This window comes from Mytilus edulis, chromosome 1 (assembly GCF_963676685.1).
Source record: "Mytilus edulis chromosome 1, xbMytEdul2.2, whole genome shotgun sequence".
In the NCBI taxonomy this organism is placed as follows: domain Eukaryota; kingdom Metazoa; phylum Mollusca; class Bivalvia; order Mytilida; family Mytilidae; genus Mytilus; species Mytilus edulis.
Genome location: NC_092344.1, coordinates 60,907,721 through 60,923,630, shown reverse-complemented (window position 1 = coordinate 60,923,630; position 15,910 = coordinate 60,907,721). Strand labels below are relative to the sequence as shown.

The following is a 15,910-nucleotide window of genomic DNA, read 5'->3' as shown; positions in this document are numbered from 1 at the left end:
TGTTAGCGGGCTATCAAGCTAACCAACCTGGGCCTGAAAGTAGCCGTTGTGAAGTACAAAAGAAACATCAAAAGAGTAAACAAACCAAAAATAACTCAGCATAACCAAGATGGCCGCGCACCAAAATAGCGGCCTTCAACCTGTTGCTGATTACCAAGGATTTGTATAGTAAGTCTTACTATACAAATCCTTGTGATACCAACTGCAGAAAATATCTAAAGCTCACCAATTGCCCGCGGGATGTATATCCAGTCAATGTCGTTAAACACTTCCATCATCATCATGTTAAACCACGTACAACAAGATCAAAGCCACAAACATGATAAGCAGAAAAAAAGCATTATTATAGTCCATTTGCCAATTCCCGACCCTGTAATTAGATACCTTTTTTTAGTTGTCTCCATTATGAGGGACATTCATTTTTTTTATTACAATGGAGAGCTAGCAGGAACAGCAAATTTACCTGTGCGTAATCATAGATTTTGAAATCTTTTAATTACATTAATTTGTTGTTTAGATACATACTTACGACATCAGAAATTATTGTTAAAAACTTCCAAGTGCTCCACGAAACCTCTTTCTAAATTATTAACATCTATTTTATCAGCAATCAAAGATGGGCTTTAAAGTTATTGTGAAACTGCCTATTCTAGAGGTGGCGTGAATCAGATGTGGATACTTAAAAATTCCAAAGATCTTTTAGAGTACATACAATCTAACTCTCTTTCATCTTGTAACAGTGTTAAAACATTTGACTTTTCTACTCTTTACACAAGTATTCCACATTCCAAACTAAAAGACGAAAGAGTTGGTATTACTTTGCTTCATAAAAAAGAATGGCCAACGTAGATACAAGTATCTTGTCTTAGGGAGGGATAAATCATACTTTGTAAAGAATCACTCTGATTCAGACAAAAAATTCTCTGAAACCTATATTATCAAGATGCTTGATTTCTTGATGGACAACATATTTGTAACGTTTGGATTACGTGTTTTTCAACAGACTGTCGGCATCCCAATGGGAACAAACTGTGTCCCTCTACTTGCCGACTTGTTTCTTTATTATTATGAAGCTGACTTCATGCAGGAACTTCTTAGGAAGAAAGATAAGAAGTTAGCAATATCCTTTAACTCTACTTTCCGCTATAAAGATGACGTTCTTTCACTAAACAATTCAAAATTTGGTGACTATGTGGAACGCATCTATCCCATCGAATTGGAGATAAAGGATACTACAGATACAGTTAAGTCGGCTTCATATCTTGACTTACATCTAGAAATTGACAATGAGGGTCGGTTGAAAACAAAACTTTACGACAAAAGAGATGATTTCAGCTTTCCAATTGTGAACTTTCCATTTCTAAGTAGCAACATTCCAGCAGCACCTGCATACGGGGTATATATCTCCCAATTGAAACGATATTCCCGTGCTTGCATTTCCTATCATGATTTTCTTGATAGAGGGTTACTGCTCACAAGGAAGCTATTAAACCAAGAGTTCCAAATGGTGAAGTTGAAATCATCCCTACGTAAATTTTATGGACGCCATCACGAGTTGGTTGACCGTTATGGAATAACCCTTTCATGAATGTGACCTACCGAATTAGACTATTTACCGGATTTGTAATCACATAAGCAACACAACGGGTGCCACATGTGGAGCAGGATCTGCTTACCCTTCCGGAGCACCTGAGATCACCCCTAGTTTTTGGTGGGGTTCGTGTTGTTTATTCTTTAGTTTTCTATGTTGTGTCATGTGTACTATTGTTTTTCTGTTTGTCTTTTTCACTTTTAGCCATGGCGTTGTCAGTTTGTTTTAGATTTATGAGTTTGACTGTCCCTTTGGTATCTTTCGTCCCTCTTGTTGTTTAGATAAATACTTACGACATCAGAAATTATTTTTCATACAAAATTAGTTTAACCGCCGATACATCATTTTCAATCCATTATACTTTGCATTGGCAAAAGCCAAATTGTCCGGTATGGAACCAGTCTCAGATTAACAAAGGGAAGTAATTTGTTTAAAAAGTTTGTAATAACAGAATCAAATCGGACCAAACATTTTGCCTTATTTTGCATTAGAAATGCACAGAAGACTAAGTTGATGATATACATGCATTGGTATAAGAATGGGATAAACATTACTTTTAACGAGTGACTCACTTTAAATATTGGTTTTATCGTGCAAAAAAACAAAAAAGAAGACAATTTTCATTCCAAATGTAATTAAGATTAATTGTATCGATGTATACCACCAGGACCAGTGCATCTATCCATTTTCAATGATTTTAATCTGAGGAATCTGCTCTAATTTCTGCATGATGACATTTTCAACCTTTCAAGCAACTGTGAAGTGCTGCAATATATTTTTAAGCAACACATAAACAGTTATTAGAGAGGTACTTTCAGCTGAAACGAGAAAATATATTAGTTTTGAAAAAACACTTTATACACTAAATAAAACATTTCAGTATCTCTTTTTATAATTTTTTTTTTGTGTTATAATATTTTTTTTGAATTTTACATTTGTTAGAGATACATGAAGTACCGGTACCTTATCCCGGCCTCGTGTTTCTTGTTTGTACACCTGATTTCTCTCACAGTCTATTAAAAAATAAACAGGGACTAAATTTAAAGTCAGTCCGGAGATTTAAAAAAAAAATATGTGTTCCAGGGTTCACGTTCCCCTTTTCTTGCCCACTCTTCATGTTCTTTGTATGTACTTCATGTCCAGGTAAATGAAATGTGAGGTGAATATCAACTAAGGTGTGATCAAGTATAAAAAATCAAATGACACTCTCTCTAAAAGAACAGATATTATGAAACCATATAACATTTTAGTTCCAGGAAAATATCTTAAGAAGGTGGAAATAAAATTATGTTATGTTTGTTCCAAAGAACTTATTACCATTCAAAGACTTGTTCCAGGGGGAACAAGTATTATGGGAACAACAATCATGTTCACACCACTATGAGAATAAAAAGTTTTCTGGCTTTTGGCTTCAGTTGGAAAAGTTTTAAGATCTGTCATACACTAGATGTGTAAAAGTTAAATGCATTTTGTGTTTCAGAAAGATAATTTCTACAGGGGCGGATTCAGCCATATACATTATTAGATAAAGAACTTGTGTTATGATGAATCTTGAAAAATAAGTGATGAAAACTGCATTAATATGACCTCAATTGGAGATATAACCCAGAGCCCAGAGGTGGATTTAAGGGGGAGCAGGGTGTTATTTCTGAACAATTGGTGGAATATAAAGGGAACACAGACGGATCAACCCATTTGAAAAAGGGGTTCCTAACCCAGGACAAAAAGGGGGGATTATATAGGGAACACAAAATCTTACCGCTTTTGAATCCGCCACTGTGGAATCACTGAAGAATGACTAGAGAGGGCCCCTACTTTATGAAAATTTCTAGATCCGCCCGGGTCTGTGATAAATTTAAATCTAAATAAGCTATTGTTATTTATTACATTAAGTAGGTCAACAGCTCATCTAGCTAATAAATATATTGTTGTGCCTTTTTATGTATATGGCTCGTTGTAGATTAACATCTAAGAAATAGTTAAATTCATGTTTATGATTTGTGTCATTATTGTTTCATTATTGTAACAATTATAAAAATCATTGTAATAACGTATCTAAGCACGTGAGATTCATTGCTATAAAAAAATAAACAGCTTACGCCCGACGTCTTGTGTGGAAGTTTTATGCAATAACCATAAATAGTTTCTGAGGAAGTTTTAAACAATAACCATTTATTGTTTTTGAGACACGGCGGGACATGTGAATCCCCCCCCCCTTTCCCACCCTGTTTTATTTTACAAATATCACTAAAATAAAATTTTGAATCAAATCAAAAAGTATACAGATCTTTAAATTAGTATAACAAAGAAGTGTGTACAGTTTCAAGCAATAATCATAAATTGTTTTTGAGCTACGGCGCGACATGTAAAAAAAACCCTCCCCTTTTTAACAAAATACTCAATAACTCAAAAATAAAATTTTGAGTCATCACCAAAAAGTATACAGATCTTTAGATTAATATAACAAAGAAGTGTGTAAAGTTTTAAGCAATAATCATAAATCGTTTTTGAGATACGGTGCGACATGTAAAAAAACCCTCCCCCTTTTAACAAAATACTCAAAAACTCAAAAAAGAAATTTTGAATCATCACCAAAAAGTATACAGATATTAAGATTAATATAACTAAGAAGTGTGTAAAGTTTTAAGCAATAATCAAGAAACGTTTTTGAGATACGGTGCGACATGTGAAAAAAAGCACACCCCTGTTTTAGTTACAAAGTGCCGTAACTCAAAAAGTTTAAATCTTATTTTCACCAAAAAGTATACAGATCATTTGACCATCATAAGAAACAACTATATTAAGTTTCATGAAATTTGGATAAGTCGTTCTCAAGTTACGGTGCGACATGTTTACGCCGGACAGACGGACAGACGGACGGACAGACGGACGGACACCAGACATTTGTATACCATAATACGTCCCGTCAAAATTTTGACGGGCGTATAAAAAAACCTTTTAACGAGGCGTATATCGGTTTATTAAATATATCTTTTTAAACTAAGAAAGTTGGTTTTACTTAATTTAAACAAAACATTAAGGTATCTTACACTTTATCTATTTCATAAATAAAAAGCAATATATATATAATTATATATCGTTACAGTTTATGTATAGAGGGGAAATGCATACTTAAACCCCGTGCCTACTTTGGTGTTTGTACACCTGATTTCTCTAATATGACCTCAATTGGAGATATAACCCAGAGCCCAGAGGTAGATTTAAGGGGGTGCAGGGAACTATTTCTGAAAAATTGGTTGAATATAAAGGAAACACAGGCGGATCAAGCCATTTTAAAAAGGGGTTCCTAACCCAGGACAAAAAAGGGGGGATTATATAGGGAACACACAATCTTACCGCTTTTGAATCCGCCACTGTGGAATCACTGAATAATGACTAGAGAGGGCCCCTACTTTATGAAAATTTCTAGATCCGCCAGGGTCTGTGATAAATTTAAATCTAAATAAGCTATTGTTATTTATTACGTTAAGTAGGTCAACAGCTCATCTAGCTAATAAATATATTGTTGTGCCTTTTTATGTATATGGCTCTGATCTGGTTGTAGATTAACATCTAAGAAATAGTTAAATTCATGTTTATGATTTGTGTCATTATTGTTTCATTATTGTAACAACTATAAAAATCATTGTAATAACGTATTTAATCACGTGAGATTCATTGCTATAAAAAAAAACTTTTAACGAGGCGTATATCGGTTTATTAAATATATCTTTTTAAACTAAGAAAGTTGGTTTTACTTAATTTAAACAAAAAATTAAGGTATCTTACACTTTATCTATTTCATAAATAAAAAGCAATACATATATAAAAATATATCGTTACAGTTTATGTATAGAGGGAAATGCATACTTAAACCCCGTGCCTACTTTGGTGTTTGTACACCTGATTTCTCTAATATGACCTCAATTGGAGATATAACCCAGAGCCCAGAGGTAGATTTAAGGGGGCGCAGGGTTCTATTTCTGAAAAGTGGTTAAATATTAAGGGAACACAGGCGGATCAAACCATTTTAAAAAGGGGTTCCCAACCCAGGACAAAAAAGGGGGGATTATATAGGGAACACAAAATCTTACCGCTTTTGAATCCGCCACTGTGGAATCATTGAAAGTTGACTAGAGAGGGCCCCTACTTTATGAAAATTTCTAGATCCGCCAGGGTCTGTGATAAATTTAAATGTAAATAAGCTATTGTTATTTATTACGTTAAGTAGGTCAAGAGCTCATCTAGCCAAAAATAACAACTAAATGCATTTAATACCTATCTATTATATCTATTATACTGACAATAAACAAATAATACAAATAAAATCCTATTTGGAATTTTCATACCTTGATAAACTCGTAATATAGTGTAAATCTCAAAATATATAACTTCCATTTTCTACAGACTGTACATGATATCAAATGTCCTTCACATTACATGTGACGTATTTAATCACGTGAGATTCATTGCTAGAAAAGAAAACCCTTTTAACGAGGCGTATATATCGGTTTATTAAATATATCTTTTTAACTAAGAAAGTTGGCTTTATATAATTTAACCAAAAATTAAGGTATTTTACACTTTATCTATTTCATAAATAAAAAGCAATATATATATCAGTTTAAATGAGAAATATATGATTAAAGACCGTGCACTCTTAAGTTATATGTTTGAAGCAAGCGCATAAGTCATCATATATACGTCTTGAAATTTCGAAGTGTCGGCATTTCACGAAAATAAACGCAATTGAGCTAATTTTTGGTGCATGTGGAAGATAATGTAAAAGCCTTTAAGATAAATACCGTAATTCAATGAACAAATAAGTTTTTCATAGAGAAATATATCGCTACAGTTTAAGTATGCAGGGAAATGCATAGTTAAACCCCGTGCCTACTTTGGTGGTCATTTTTACGCACGAAATGCTGACTTTTACGCCAATAATTGATATATATATATATATATATATATATATATATATATATATATATATATATATACGTGTGGAACTTGGAAATTGCAATATGTTGGTGAAACAGAAACACTATTTAACATCCGACTAAATAACCATCGATCATTTTATACAAAAGAAAGAAACTGACCAATAACCAGATACCTTTTAAGAGCAGGACATGATTTTGAACACGTCTCATTTCAAATCATCATGATTGAGAAAAATCAAAATTGGGATACACAAGGAAGACAAAGAGATTTTGGATGCACCAGTTACGAACTCTTGAAACTGATGGACTCAATGAGAGAGACGAAAAATCAAAACCATAATCTTGATATCATACAAATTAATTTATAGAAATTCATATAATTTATCAAACATTAATATATGTGTTAAACTTTTATTCCTACTTGATGTACATGTAGTTGTAGCTACAAACATAGTTTGTTTTATAGAACATCAATAAATATGTTGAACATTTCCTCAAATCTTGTGTAGTTCAAGCTACAAATATATTTTATATATATTATATTTCATATTGATACATGTACTAATACAAGCAAACGAGTCATGTTCGGTCCGTGTATATCTGCGTCCATTCGTTTTTCGTTTTGAAATATCAAAAACAAAAAACAAAAAACGAAAGTGTTTCCATTTTTCAATTTTGATTTCTCAAAAACTAAAATCGAAAAATGAAAGTGTTTTCATTTTTCATTTTTGATTTCACAAAAACAAAAAACGAAAAACGAAAGTGTATTTATGTAATCTTTCCAACACAGTTTAATTGTCATTCAAAAAATGACAATGTTGTCATTTTTCATTCATTTAAAGGTCGTTAAAGTATACATGCACAGCGGTTGTCAGATCAATACTACTTTAATCGAAGATAATTTAAATGTCGACGGATGCAAAAGTCTTTAGCAATCGGAACAATATGGATGCGTGAACTTTATTATTTTTAAGTTTAGAAAGGTCGATCCAAGATTATTAGAATTGATGACCAAGATCCATCTGCCAGTATTTTACGAACTACGAGGACGATAATGTATTTTGCTTGATTTAATTTTCAAAATTTCCGCAATTTCACAATTCAAACTTGGATATTAAATTGGTTTGTCATTAGGAGCCTATAAGGTATTAATTTTGCTTATTTGTAAAGACTATAAGGTGACATTAACTAGAGGTCGTTGATGGGGGATTATGGAATTGGGAATAGTGGACAAAAAATATAAACAATAGAGACAATGGACCAAGAAATAAATAAAATAGCTAGAATAATGGTGTTAAAATGTAATGATAAGAAAATAATTATCAAAAAGTATAAAGAATAGAGAAATATGGCATAAAATATCACAGAATACAGAAATTAAGAACCCCGAATCCAGACCATCATACTAGTTGCCTTAATGAACGTTAGTTTGTCTCTGGGAGATTGCTATTGGTCATCATATGGTTTCTCCTTATTTCTATGTCTATTAATTCAGAAGCATGCTTTCATTATTTACCAACATTTTACATATCACATTATAAAAAAAAGACTATTATTTTACAAACTACCATAGATTTCCGGTAATTGTTCTGCATAGACCACACCACATTGGAGTCCCTGTAATTTTTTTCTTTCAAGTGGACCGCAGTTACCCACCCTACCCCATCATTACATAAAAGTTAATAAACAAATGTCTACGGAAAGACTTCTGTCCGAACAATGTGTAAAGGGGAGCTTGGTAGCTGATATCTGCTGGAGAAAAAAATCAAGGTTGCTATTTAGCTTATTTTTTTTCAAAGATAGGTCCAAAGTTGGGGTCGAACACCGAACCCCATCCTTACCGAAAATGTAATAAAAAATGTCCTCACTAGGTGCAAAGGGAAGCTGAGTAGCTGGGGTCTACAGTAGAAAAATCCAGGGTGTTGTTCTGCTAATTTTTTTCTTTCTAAAGTAGGTCTAAAGTTGAGGTCGTATACCCTACAAAAACCCTTACACTGAAAAAAATACCTAGTAATCTCTACTAGGTAAACTAGTAAACTTACTGTCCATGAGATTACTAGGCCAGAAGTATATTTACTAGCCTACTTAGTAACTATACTAGGCCATCAAAGTAAATTTACTAGGCTACTTAGTAATTACACTAGGAGTCCCTAGTAATTTTGCTAGACTGCTTGGTGACTTTACTAGTCTGAATAAGTAATTTTACTACCTTTTAGTAACATAACTAGGTCCTCCTAGTGGCAAATCCATGGTAAGACTAGTAATTCTACTAGCTTCAAGTAACTCTACAAACATTTCCTAGTAGGAATACCTCCTTCAGCTAGTAACTTTACTAGCTATAAGTACTTGTACCAGGTCACCCTCGTGTGGTACTTTTTCGTACCTAGATGTAGCAATGTTGCTGGATTAAGGATTCTTTTTTATTTTGATTTGTATGCATAGTTTCATAGCAGTGCAATTTCTTATAACTATTTCTCTATTGTACTGGTACAAAGTTCAAAATGATAAATCCAATTTTTTTAATAAGGGGGACTGCCATAAAAGGGGGCTCACTCAAGTCATAGTTAAATTTTTCACGGTATAATCAATTAAATTTTTCCCATGAAAGGGGCCTAAGGGCCCCTAAATCCATCACTCAGTAAAATCAACAGGAAGCTTCTAGGTAGTTTATATGTGTTTGTGATCTTTCAATTCAGGAAACACAACGACAATAGCAATAATTGTGACAGATAAATATACAACAATGACCTGAAAAGACTAGCAAAACCATCAGCAATAGGTCACAATATCCTCAATATGAATTGACTTTCAATGTATACTTTGGTTGCCAATGAATGCAGATAAAAAATTGTTGCATCTGTAGTGATAATTAACATTCAATGTCAATAAAGACAAAACTATTTGTTTTCACTCCTTGTTCTTGTTGTTTTCTCTTTCACACATTCTCACTTAAATTTCGCCATGTTAGGCCTGAAAGCTTTACAGTTACCTAACTAAATTTGTCAGTGTGTTAGGTTCAGCAAAATAATTTTAAAGATAAATTATACCTATTTTATTTACATACATTGTAAGATGCATAACATCAGAACTGTAAAATACATTTTAGTAGACAATACAAAGTAGTTAATTTCAAGTATAGAAAAAGGTGTCCAACCAACAACAAACAAATAGGTATCATGTTCTCAATTTACTTCAAAGTAACCAATTAAATTCATGTTTCAAAACTATTAATAAGCTGTACCCTAATAATATTAACAATATTTCATACATGTATTTAGAATATTCAGTTTACAATTCTAAAGTTATTTCGATGAAAAAAATTTAAAACGTCATTTTAATAAAATAACCCATCTAGTTATTGCACGGCCCCTGTTTAAATCAATCAGCTCTCCTTGCAAAACCAAAATGAATAAACTCTCCCTCAAATATTTATTTTAAAAAAAAGAACAAAGTAAGACTATCAGTTATTTTATGTCTTCCTGCTTCAAATTTTACATTTTAAAACACTTAGAAGTAAAAATAAAATTGTCAGGTAGTAAGTATACAGATTGTACCTAACAGTTTATAACTTTATAAAGCATGATCACTTATCATTTTTTAAAGCACTGTAAATTTTAGTTTGAGCAAACAGATCCAACTCAATGTCACCCCTCTAGAGCACCAGGATCTAAATACATGTCACCCATCTCATATTGCACTAGGATCTAAATCATTTTCACCGTTTGCTCCTACATTGATATTTTATATTATGAAACTTTGTTTAAACTTATTTTGACCTTAATAAACTTGAACAGGCCTAGTTCAAAATCAAAACTGATTTTATAGTCTTAATCTATTGAATTCTAATATTGGCTTGTATCAATTTTTAGATGAATGAATAAGTTGACACAAAAGTTGGTTAACATTTTCACGGAACTGTCATGTATACAGATAACACTTTCTCTGAGTTTCTCAAAATTGTTTATACTATACATGTATGTCATAGATCACAACAAAAACAAATAATCATACTTGTACTGAAACATCAACAGATATAAATATAAATGTTCATTTAAACTTTTCATGCTATATGTATCTGCATTGTTACATCGAAGGTCCCAATTCTGGCTTGAACTTGACGGGAGAGCGGACTCCTATTGACGGCCTTGGTGAGCTGTTTTGAAGCTCTCAACTGACTTGGCGCACACTACGTCTTCTTTCAATGAATCACAGTTTTGACAAAGAATGTGTTTTTAAATTGCTCGTTTTCACAGTTTGTTGTTTCACTTAACCAAATTTATAAATTATCACTTTCAAAGTCTGCAGAGCGTGTCGGCTTGATGTTCCTTTTTAGTAAAGATTGCTTGTTACCAATAATTTGTCAGGTTTGGATAGCTGGGACCATACCCTCAATACCTTTGTACGGTAATACTAGTCTTTGGCTTGTTCTTGTGAATTGCAGGTTTTTCAAGTTCCAGTAAGTGTAGCATGTTGGTGGTCGATCCTTCTTATCTAAATTTATCATCCCCTGTGATTTTTTTCAGAACCTGAAATTATACAAAAATCCATAATAAAACTACATGTAGTGTTGTCAATATTAACTAGATATCATTGAGATGGGAGCCATCTCTGTGGGCCCCGCTGTGAATAATGTGCATTAAAAAATTGTATCTTTACCATAGGACATGGGTTTGTCAACTGAAATCAAAGTTTTTGACCTTGACCTTTGACCTAGGAAGTTGTAAATAAATTATGACACACCCTTTGGTGTTGGTTTATAAACATGTCAAGTATAAACTTTGAAATGATAACGGTTCTCAAGATATAGAGCGGACACGATCTTTACCATAGGACATGGGGTTGTCAACTGAAACCAAAGTTTTTGACCTTGACCTTTGACCTAGGAAGTTGCACATAAATTATGACACACCCTTTGGTGTTGGTTTATATACATGTCAAGTATAAACTTTGAAATGATAACGGTTCTCAAGATATAGAGCGGACACAATCTTTACCATAGGACATGGGGTTGTCAACTGAAACCAAAGTTTTTGACCTTGAACTTTGCCCTAGGCAGTCGTTCATAAATTATGACACACCCTCTGGTGTTGGTTCATATACATGTCAAGTATAAACTTTGAAATCATAACGGTTCTCAAGATATAGAGCGGACACGATCTTCACCACAGGACACAGGGTTGTCAACTGAAATTAAAGTTTTTGACCTTGACCTTTGACCTAGGAAGTTTTACATACATCATGACACACCCTCTGGTGTTGGTTAAAATGGATGTCAAGTTTAAACTTTGAAATCATAACGGTTCTCAAGATATAGAGCGGACACGATCTTCACCACAGGACACAGGGTTGTCAACTGAAACCAAAGTTTTTGACCTTGACCTTTGACCTAGGAAGTTTTACATACATCATGACACACCCTCTGGTGTTGGTTAAAATGGATGTCAAGTATAAACTTTGAAATCATAACGGTTTTTAAGATATAGAGCGGACACAAAGTTAAAGTGTTACGGACGGACGGACGGACGGACAGACGGACGGACAGACGGACGGACAGACGGACGGACGGACGGACAGACTGATCACTATAGGGCGACCCGCCTTAGTCGGCGGGGCCCTAATTAATATAGATTAACTAGAACTCTACTGTCAATTTCTACTAATACATTGTATTAAAAAAACTACATTTCACTTTGTTTCTTACAGTATGTGTGATAGGTGAGTCGTCATGTCAGACATATATAGATACACACTGAACATTTATGTCCTTTTTTATAGCTTTTTAATGCAATTGCATACAAGTATTTCAAGTTAGACATTAACAAGTGTAATATGTATACATTAATATTAAATCTACAATTATACTGCTATACAGAGAGTTAAAATACTGGCAAAAACAATAATTATCCCAGAGCCATGTTTAAAATAATATACTTTTATAAATATTTTCATATTTAATTAAAAAAAAAAAGTTAAGGCATCACCCTTTCTAATCCAGTGTTGGTAAATAATTTTAAAACACATTAGTAAATTAGGAAAAATTGTATTAGCCTTTATGAATTTTAACACTTTCTACTTTCATCCTGAAGCTAAGAGACGGCTAGCTTTTTAGAAAAGCTATTACTTGTTTGAATGCATTTGTGCACTCAGAGTCAAGATGCAAGTGTACACCTGCATGGTGCATGTATGTCATCAAGTACATTCTGTGGTGCTTTCAAATGTTTCTCAATTTCATATTTGATGTGAAAATATTGAAGATATACCATGTATTGACTGTGTTAGTTTTGGCAGGTTCATATTTTTTCACTACATGGGCGCAGCCATATTAATTTCATAACGAGGCGCACTTTAATTATATAATCATAAAACGTTTCGGATTTAAGTTACGGTTTTCTGTGGTGAAATAGAAGGATACCCTATTAATTAATTTAGTTTTCGTATTAAAAAAGAAGACAAGTTGTTAATATTAGAATAACGAAATCTGCATCTTGTAAATCTTAACTTAAATAGATAAAGTTTGTTCCACGTGTCACAAGGTTATCTTGACCATCTTCTGTACATTTTATTTTACGTGAAAGGCGAGATGATGTGGTTCTTTTTTGTGTAAACAAGTTAAGACGATAAAATAAAACACAAATTAGCTAAAATACTTACAGCTTTTCAATGAATCAGGCCAAAAATCACTCAGGTTCTTTATTCGTTTGATTGCGGCCATCACTTCATGTACAACAGAACTTGGCCACGCGAATATGATACTCGTCCCGCATACCCAACTATATCAGTCCTATTCAGGACCGATAACTCTGTCGATAGATATTATCGGGTATACAATCTATACTATTAAACGAGAAGACCTCATTTTGGGTGTCGCTTCTCCTCCTTCCACAATAAATTAATCATCATGCCTCTGTGTCCTATAGGTAACATGTATAGTCGTATTTGTCATCCATTCTTATGATCATTAAGTTGGGGTTATTTTGGGATAAAAACGAAAAAGAATGTGTCCGGATATTTTCCCGTCATTGGACAAATTTTTAAGTCAGATTAGACTTCCGGTTTGTGTTTTTCTGTACTTTGAACATACAAAGACTATGAATAAAGTATATAAATTTGCTTTCTGCTGTCATTTTGAGTTCTAGCATGTATCATCCTTGCTTAACGTGTTTCAGTTTGGGTTATTTTGGGAGGAAAACGAAAATGAATAATATTTGCTATTTGCTATCAATTAGTTTACAGTGGCGGATCCGGAACTTTTCATAAGGGAGGGGGCACTGACTGACCTAAAAAGGGGGAGCGTTCCTCTCATGCTTCAGTGATTACCCATATAATCAAACAATTTTTTCAACGAAATGGGGGGCAGGGCCTCGAGGACCCCCCCCCCCCCCCCCAATGGGATCCGCCTATGGTTTACTATCAACGGCGGTCACTGCAGATATATTTCTGTATACATACATTTATTATGAATAACTGAATAACTGTATTTGTTATAATTTACTATAGATTCCAATGGTTATCTTGGGGGGGGGGGGCTCTTTACTATTCATGGCATTCACTGATGTATATATATATATATATATACAATTCGTCTAAACATCAACCCAACAATGTTAGATCTGTAAATTTTCTTTCGCAAATTTTTGGTTCTTATATATATATGTAAGTACCTTTGACTTTTGATACCTCTCCTGAAATTCTCTGTATAGTAATTAAAGTATATACGCATGTTCATGGAGTACAGAAAAACAGAAGGTATAAAAATAGGTATTTGGAAAATAGGGGGAGGGCAAAAAAATTTGCCCAGTCCCTAAGTACCTTTGACTTTTGATACCTCTCCTTAAATTCTCTGTATAGTAATTAAAGTATATATGCATGTTCATAGAGTACAGAGAAACAGAAGGTAAAAAAAAATAGGTATTTGGAAAATAGGGGGAGGGCAAAAAAATGTGCCCAGTCCCTAAATACCTTTGACTTTTGATAACCTCTCCTGAAATTCTCTGTATAGTAATTAAAGTATAATATATGCATGTTCATAGAGTACAGAAAAACAGAAGGTATAAAAATCGGTATTTGGAAAATAGGGGGAGGGCAAAAAATGTGCCCAGTCTCTAAGAACCTTTGACTTTTGATATCTCTCTTGAAATTCTCCAGTCAGTATATTTTTTTTACAGTTTACATACGCTCTATTTCCCCGCGATTTCGCGGGTGTGTTCTAGTATTGTTGAAACCAGATCAATCGTACTATACGTCTCTGTTGGAATGTATACAATAACTCTTTTTTTTACACGAGTTAAACTTTATATCGATTCATTGAATGCCTGGATTTAGCTTTAAATATTAAATTTAAAAAAAATAACAATAAAATCATATGCAATGAATTCATTTAAATTGAAATTTGAATCCGAATATTTCTTTGAAATAATTATAGAAACTTATAAATATTTGAATATCTTTTAAGCAAAAAACATTTTTTTAAAGAAATTTTCATAATATTCATATTTTCTTAAAGTTTATAATGAAACATACTTCTTCTGACTTGACACGGGAAAGAGAAGATATTTATTTGTACATTTATGAACACTTTTGTATATCACAAAATTTAAACTCTGGTAATACATGTATACAGTAACACAGGATGTTTAATGTCACCTGGTTGCTTTTGGTTTGCACGTCTACCTGACAATATATTGTGATGTAACATTATAACCCAAGTCAGATTTCATCTGTTCGGTCAAGGGATGAAATTTTAAAGGTATAGAATATTTATCTATTATAATTGGGCATTGGTGTTTTTTTCTCTTGGGATGAAAACATTTTGTTTTTGTTTTTAAAGGAATGTATAAATATATTTCTAAAGAAAGATAAAATATGCAGAAAACAGGAAAAACACTTTTAAAAAAAGAAGAGAAAATTTTCATTATAAATATTGTAAACTATTTTCCGGTAACAGAATATATCCTGGATGAATATCTGTCAAAATAAATGTGTCACACTTAAAAGGGTGTGTCTAAACACTGCTAAGGAGTCCTTAGTGCACTAAGGACTGATAACATGCCACTAAGAACTAGATGGAGAGCTGTTACATGCAATTTCTGTTCATATTACGGTAGAAATTGATATTCAATGCATAAATTTCAAATTTTATAGAAAAATAATAATAAATTAAGGAGATATTCAACATTATTTAGACACGTGCCTGTTTTTCTTTGATATGCCGAAAATCCATGAACCGTTTGACACGTGTCAAATTACATATTAATTGATTACACGGGAATCCTTTTGGTAAAGTTGGATACTAATAAATGAATTGTTGTTGAAATTTTATTAACAAAATAATCTGAATGAAGAAGTATTTTCTCAAGTGTATATTTCTTGTAAATAA

General features: G+C 32.9%; 1 protein-coding gene and 1 long non-coding RNA gene across 2 annotated transcripts in view; both read right to left on the bottom strand.

The window, feature by feature from the left end:
- Positions 1-15,910, bottom strand: part of LOC139514847 (uncharacterized) — a 276,626-nt gene that overhangs the window by 223,577 nt on the left and 37,139 nt on the right. The window lies entirely within an intron of this gene.
- Positions 9,574-12,935, bottom strand: LOC139486192 (uncharacterized). Its single transcript, XR_011655502.1, has 2 exons — positions 12,795-12,935; positions 9,574-11,060 (listed from the first exon to the last, which is right to left on the bottom strand). It is a non-coding gene; the product is annotated as an uncharacterized lncRNA (long non-coding RNA).